General features: G+C 44.0%; 1 long non-coding RNA gene across 1 annotated transcript in view; it reads left to right on the top strand.

The window, feature by feature from the left end:
* The first annotated feature begins 1666 nt into the window (after positions 1-1666).
* LOC308609709 overlaps positions 1667-7069 on the top strand; it is a 1094809-nt gene continuing 1089406 nt past the window's right edge. The window contains exon 1 of the long non-coding RNA XR_014014333.1: positions 1667-1697. This is a non-coding gene — a long non-coding RNA (uncharacterized lncRNA). The remainder of the gene's footprint in view (positions 1698-7069) is intronic.

Genomic DNA, 7069 nt, shown 5'->3' with positions numbered 1-7069 from the left:
AGCATTTTGATGAGAAGGGCATGGAGCATTGTGTTGACAAGGTTTATGGAGCATGGTGGTGACAAGGTTGTGGAGCATTGTGATGACAAGTGCATGGCACATTGTGATGACATGTGTAATGGATCATTGTGCTGCCAAAGGCATGGGACACTGTGATGACAAGTGCCAGAGAGCATTGTGATGAAAAGTTCATGGAGCATTGTGGTGACAATTATAACAGAGCCTCCTGATGTTGAGGGCGTGGACCATTGTGAAGACAAATTTTATGAAGCATTGTGATGACTGGAGTCAAGGAGCATTGTGATGACAGGGGTCATGGTGCATTGTGATGACAAGCGAATGGAGCATTGGGATGACAGGGGCATGAAGAATTGGTCTGACAAATTTCAAGGATTATTGTGATGACAGTGGGCATGGTGTATTGTGATGATAAGGGTATGGAGAGTTGTGATGATAAGGTCACGGATTATTGTGAAGACAGATGTCAGTTAGCATTGTGATGATATATGTCATGGTCCATTGTGATGACAATTGCATGGAACATTGTGAGGCCAGGTGTCATGGGCGATTGTGATGACAAGGTCTTGGATCATTGTGATGACAAGACCATGGAGCATTGTCATGACAAGTGCCACTGAGAATGTGATGACAAGGTCGTGAAGCATTTTGATGACAAGCGCGTGGAGCTTGCTATGACAGGTGTCTAGGAGCATTGCGATGACAAATGCATGGACAATTGTGATGACAAGAACATGTAACATTGTGACGAGAGGTGTCATGGTGCATTGTGACGACAAGGGACATGTAGCATTGTGATGACCAGCAAATGGAGCATTATGATGGCAAGACCTTGGAACATTGTGATGAGAAGACCATGGATAATTGTGATGATGAGCGTCATGGAGCACTGTAATGACAAGGGTCATGGAGCCTTCTGATGAAAAGCTTGTGGAGTATTGTCATGACAAGTGCCTGGATCATTGTGATGACAAGTTCATGGATTATTGTGAAGACAGTTATCAGGGAGCATTGTGATGCCATATGTCATGGTCCATTGTGATGATAATGACAGGGAGCATTGTGATGCCAAGTGTCATGGAGGATTGTGATGACAAATGTAATGGAGTATTGTGATGACAAGGGCTTGGAGCATTGTGATGCCAAGGGTCATGGAGCATTGTGATGACCAGGGCAATAGAGAATTTTGATGAGAAGGTCGGGAAGCATTGTGATGACAAGTGCATGTTGCTTGCTATGACAGTTGTCATGGATGATGACAAGTGCATGGAGAATTGTGATGAGAAAGACGTGGAGAATCCTGATGAAAAGGGACATGGAACATTGTTATGACCAGGGCATGGAGCATTGTGATGGCAAGACCGTGGAGCATTGTGATGAGAACACCATGGATAATTGTGATGACGAGCATCATGGAGCACTGTAATGACAAGGGACATGGAGCATTATGATGCCAGGTGTCATGAGCATTTTGATGACAGGGGTCATGGAGCATTGTGATGACAAGTTTCATGGAGCATTCTGATGACAATCTTGTGAACTATTCTGATGACAATGGCATTAAACATTGTGATGAAAAGGGCATGGAGCTTTGAGATGAAAAAGACATGGATCCTTTTCATGACACGGTTCAAGGAGCATTTTGACGAAAAGTGGCATGGATCATTGTGATGACAAGTGTCTTGAGCATTGTGATGACAAATGTCATGGAGCATTGTGATGACAAGGGCATGGAGTATTGTGATGACAGGCATCATGGAGAGTTGTGATGACAAGGGTTATGGGACATTATGATCACAAGGGTTTGGAGCATTGTGATGACAGAGGTCATGGATCATTTTGATTTCAAGGAACGTGAAGCATTGTGATGACAGGAGCATGAAGCAATGTGATCCCAAGGTTAATGGAGGATTGTGATGACAAGCGCATGGAGCATTGTGATGGCAAGGTCATGTAGCATTTTGCTGACAAAAGCATGGAACATGGTGATGACAAGAGACATGGAGCACTGTGATGACAAGCGTCATGAAGCATTGTGATTATAGGGGTCATGGAGCATTGGGATGACAAGGGCATGAAACATTGTGATGACCAGGTTCATGGAGCATTTTGATGACAAGAGTCCTGGATCATTGTTGTGTCTTGGGTCATGCAGCGTTTTGATGACTGTGGTCATGGTGCATTGTGATGACATGGGAATGGAGCATTATGATGACAAGCTCCTGGAGCATTGTGTTGACAAGACCATGGAACCTTGTGATGACAAGTGTCATGGAGCATTCTGATGGAAAGTGCCATTGAGCCTTGTGATTACAGGGGTATTGGAACATTTTGATGACTAGGGCATGGAGCATTGTGATGAGAAGGCCATGGAGCATTCTGATGACATGCGTCTTGGAACATTGTGATGACAAGAGCATGGAGTATAGTGATTACAGGGGTCTTGGAGCATTGTGATGAAAAAGGCATGGATCATTGTGATGAAAGAGGCGTTGAGCCTCGTCATGACAGGTTTCAAGGAGCATACTGACGAAAAGTGTCAGGGAGCATTGTGATAACAGGTGCATTGAGTTTTGGGATGACAAAGTTCATGGAGCATTGTGAAGAGAAGACCAAGGATAATTGGGATGAAGTGCATCACGGAGCACTGTAATGACAAGGGACATGGAGCATTATGATGACAGGTGTCATGAGCATTTTGATGACAGGGGTCATGGAGCATTGTGATGACAAGTTTCATGGAACATTCTGATGACAAGCTTGTGAACTATTGTGATGACAATGGCATGGAGCCTTGTGATGAAAAGGGCATGGAGCATTGTGATGAAAAAGGCATGGATCCTTTTCATGACACGGTTCAAGGAGAATTTTGACGATAAGTGTCAAGGAACATTGTGATGTCAAATGTCTTGAGCATTGTGATGACAAATGTCATGGAGCATTGTGATGACAAGTGCATGGAGTATTGTGATGACAGGCATCATGGAGAGTTGTGATGACAAGTGTTATGGAACATTATGATCACAAGGATTCGGAGCATTGTGATGACAGAGTTCATGGATCATTTTGATTTCAAGGAGCGTGGAGCATTGTGATGACAGGAGCATGAAGCAATGTGATCCCAAGGTTCAAGGAGGATTGTGATGACAAGGGCATGGAGCATTGTGATGACAAGGTCATGTAGCATTTTGCTGACAAAAGCATGGAACATTGTGATGACAAGTGTCATGGAGCACTGTGATGACAAGCGTCATGGAGCATTGTGATTACAGTGGTCATGGAGCATTGGGATGACAAGGGCATGAATCACTGTGATGACAAGTTTCATGGAGCATTTTGATGACAAGAGTCCTGGATCATTGTTGGGTCATGGGTCATGGAGTGTTGTGATGACAGTGGTCAGGATGCATTGTGATGACATGGGAATGGAGCATTATGATAACAAGCTCCTGGAGCATTGTGTTGTGAAGACCATGGAACCTTGTGATGACAAGTGTCATGGAGCATTCTGATGAAAAGTGTCATGGAGCCTTGTGATTACAGGGGTATTGGAGCATTTTGGTGACAAGGGCATGAGCATTGTGATTAGAAGGCCATGGAGCAATCTGATGACATGCGTCTTGGAACATTGTGATGACAAGAGCATGGAGTATTTTGATTACAGGGGTCTTGGAACATTGTGATGAAAAAGGCATGGATCATTGTGATGAAAAAGGCGTCGAGCATCGTCATGAACGGGTTCAAGGAGCATACTGACGACAAGTGTCAGGGAGCATTGTGATAACAAGTGCATTGAGCATTGGGATGACAAAGTTCATGGAGCATTGTGATGAGAAGACCATGGATAATTGTGATGACAAGCGTCCTGGGGCATTGTGATGACAATGAGTATGGAATCTTGTGATCACAAGGGTTTGGAGCATTGTGATGACAGAGGGCATGGAGCATTTTGATTTCCTTGTGATGACAATAGCATGAAGCATTATGATGATGGGCATGGTGCATTGGGATGACAGGGTTCTTGGAGAATTGAGATGAAAAGGGGCATGGAACATTGTGATTACAGGGGCCATGGTGCATTGTGATGACAAGGGCATTGAGCATTGTTCTGACAAATTTCATGGATTATTGTGATGACAGTGGGCATGGCACATTGTGATGACAAGGACATGGAACCTTGTGATGACAAGGTCATGGAGTATTGTGAAGAGAGGTGTCTGGGACCATTGTGATGACATATGTCATGATCCATTGTGATGACAATGACATGGAGCATTGTGATGCCAAGTGTCATGGAAGTTTGTGATGGCAAAGGTAACAGAGCATTTTGATGACAAGGGCTTGGAACATTGTGATGACAAGGGCATGCGGCATTGTCATGACAAGGGCCATGGAGTATTTTGATGACAAGGTCGTGAAGTATTGTGGTGACAAGCGCATGGAGCTTTCTTTCTCAGGTGTCATGTAGCATTGCGATGACAAGTGCATGGAAAATTGTGATGACAAGAGGCTGTAACACTGTGGTGAGTAGTGTCATGGTGCATTGTGATGACAAGGACATTCAGAATTGTCATGACAAGACAGATGGAGAATTGTGATGACCAGGGAATGGAGCATTGTGATGGCAAGACCGAAGAGCATTGTGATGAGAAGACCATGGATAATTGTGCTGACGAGCGTCATGGAGCACTGTAATGACAAGGGACATGAAACATTGTGATGACAGGTGTCATGGAGCATTGTGATGACAGGGGTCATGGAGCATTGTGATGACAAGGGTTATTTTAGCATTCTGATGACAAGCTTGTGGAGTATTGAGATGACAATGGCATGGAGCATTGTGATGAAAAGTGAATGGAGCATTGTGATGAAAATGGCATGTAGGCTTTTCATGACAGAGTTCACGGAGCATTCGGAGGACAATGTCTGGGAGCATTGTGATGTCAAGTGTATTGTGCATTGTGATGACAAAGATCATGGAGCATTGTGATGACAAGTTGATGTAGCATTTTGCAGACAAAGAAATGGAGCATTGTGATGGCAATGGTCACGGGGCACTGTGATGACAAGCGTCTCGGAACATTGTGATTTCAGGGGTCATGGAGCAATGGGATAACAAGGACATTGAGCATTGTGATTAAATTGGTCTTGGAAAATTGTGATAACAAGAGCAGGGAGTATTGTAATGAGAAGGCCATGGAGCATTCTGATGACTTGCGTCATGGAGCTTTGTGATGACAAGGACATGGAGCATTGTGATTACAGGGGTTTTGGAGCATTGTGATGACAAGGCCGTGGAACACTGTAATGGCAAGGGTCATGGATTATAGTTATGACGGGGGTAATGGAGATTTGTAATGACAAGGGCATGGAGCATTTGTCTGAATAGTTCCATGTCTTACTGGGATGAGAGTGGGCAAGGGGCATTGTGATGACAAGGGCAAAGAACACTGTGATGCATGGGTCATGGAGGATTGTAATGAAAAGGGCATGGAGCATTGTGTTGAGAAGGGCATCGAACATTGTGATGACAAGCGTCATAGAGCTTTGTGATGACAAGGGCATTGAGCAATGTGATGAGAGTGTTAATGGATCAATGTGATGACAATGGCATGGAGCATTTTGAAGGCAAGTGTCATGGAGATTTGTGATGACAAATGTTATGGAGCATTTTGATGAAAAGGGCGTGTTGCATTGTGATGAGAAGGGCAGGGAGCATTGTGATGACATGATCATGGAGCCATTTGATGAAAAGGTGCATGGAATATTTTATTTACAGGGTTTAGGGAACATGGTGATGTAAGGGGTCCAGGATCCTTGTGATGAAAAGGGTCATGGAGTATTTTGATGACAGGGTTTATGGAACATTTTGATGTTAGGGGTCATGGAGCATTGTGATGATAAGAGCATGTATCATTGTGATGAAGGGGTCATGGAACATTGTGACGACATGGGTGAGGGTGTACTGTGATGACTATTGATGGAACATGGTGAGATCAGTGGTGACAGAGCATTTTGATGAGAAGTGCATGGGACATTGTGATGACAATGTTTATGGAGCATGGTGGTGAGAAGGTTGTTGAGCATTGTGATGACAAGTGCATGGCACATTGTGAGGACATGGGTCATGGATCATTGTGCTGCCAAAGGCATTGGACACTGTGATGACAAGTGCCAGAGAGCATTATGATGAAAAGTTCATGGAGCATTGTGGCGACAATTGTAACAGAGACTCCTGATGATGAGGGCATGGACCATTGTGATGACAAATTTTATGAAGCATTGTGATGACTGGAGTCAAGGAGCATGGTGATGACAGGGGTCATGGTGCATTGTGATGACAAGGGAATGGAACACTGTGATGACAGGGGCATGAAGCATTGGTCTGACAAATTTCAAGGATTATTGTGATGACAGTGGGCATGGCGTATTGTGATGATAAGGGCATGGAGCCTTGTGATGACAAGGTCGCAGATTATTGTGAAGACAGATGTCAGTTAGCATTGTGATGATATATGTCATGGACCATTGTGATGAAAATTGCATGGAATTTTTTGAGGCCAGGTGTCATGGGCGATTGTGATGACAATGTCTTGGATCATTGAGATGACAAGGGCATGGAGCATTGTCATGAGAAGTGCCACTAAGAATGTCGATGACAAGGTCGTGAAGCATTGTGATGACAAGCACGTGGAGCTTGCTATGACAGGACTCATGGAGCATTGTGATGACAAATGCATGGAGAATTGTGATGACAAGAACATGTAACATTGTGACGAGAGGTGTCATGGTGCATTGTGACGACATGGGACATGTAGCATTGTGATGACCAGCGAATGGAGCATTGTGATCGCAAGACCTTGGAACATTTTGATGAGAAGAACATGAATAATTGTGATGATGAGTGTCATGGAGCACTGTAATGAAAAGGGTCATGAAGCATTCTGATGAAAACTTTGTGGAGTATTGTCATAATAAGTGCCTGGAGCATTGTGATGACAAATTCATGGAATATTGTGAAGACAGTTGTCAGAGAGCACTGTGATGACAT

The sequence above is a fragment of the Mesoplodon bidens genome (assembly GCF_964165515.1).
Source record: "Mesoplodon bidens genome assembly, chromosome: Y".
Taxonomy (NCBI): Eukaryota; Metazoa; Chordata; class Mammalia; order Artiodactyla; family Ziphiidae; genus Mesoplodon; species Mesoplodon bidens.
This window is presented reverse-complemented; position numbering and strand designations above follow the sequence as displayed.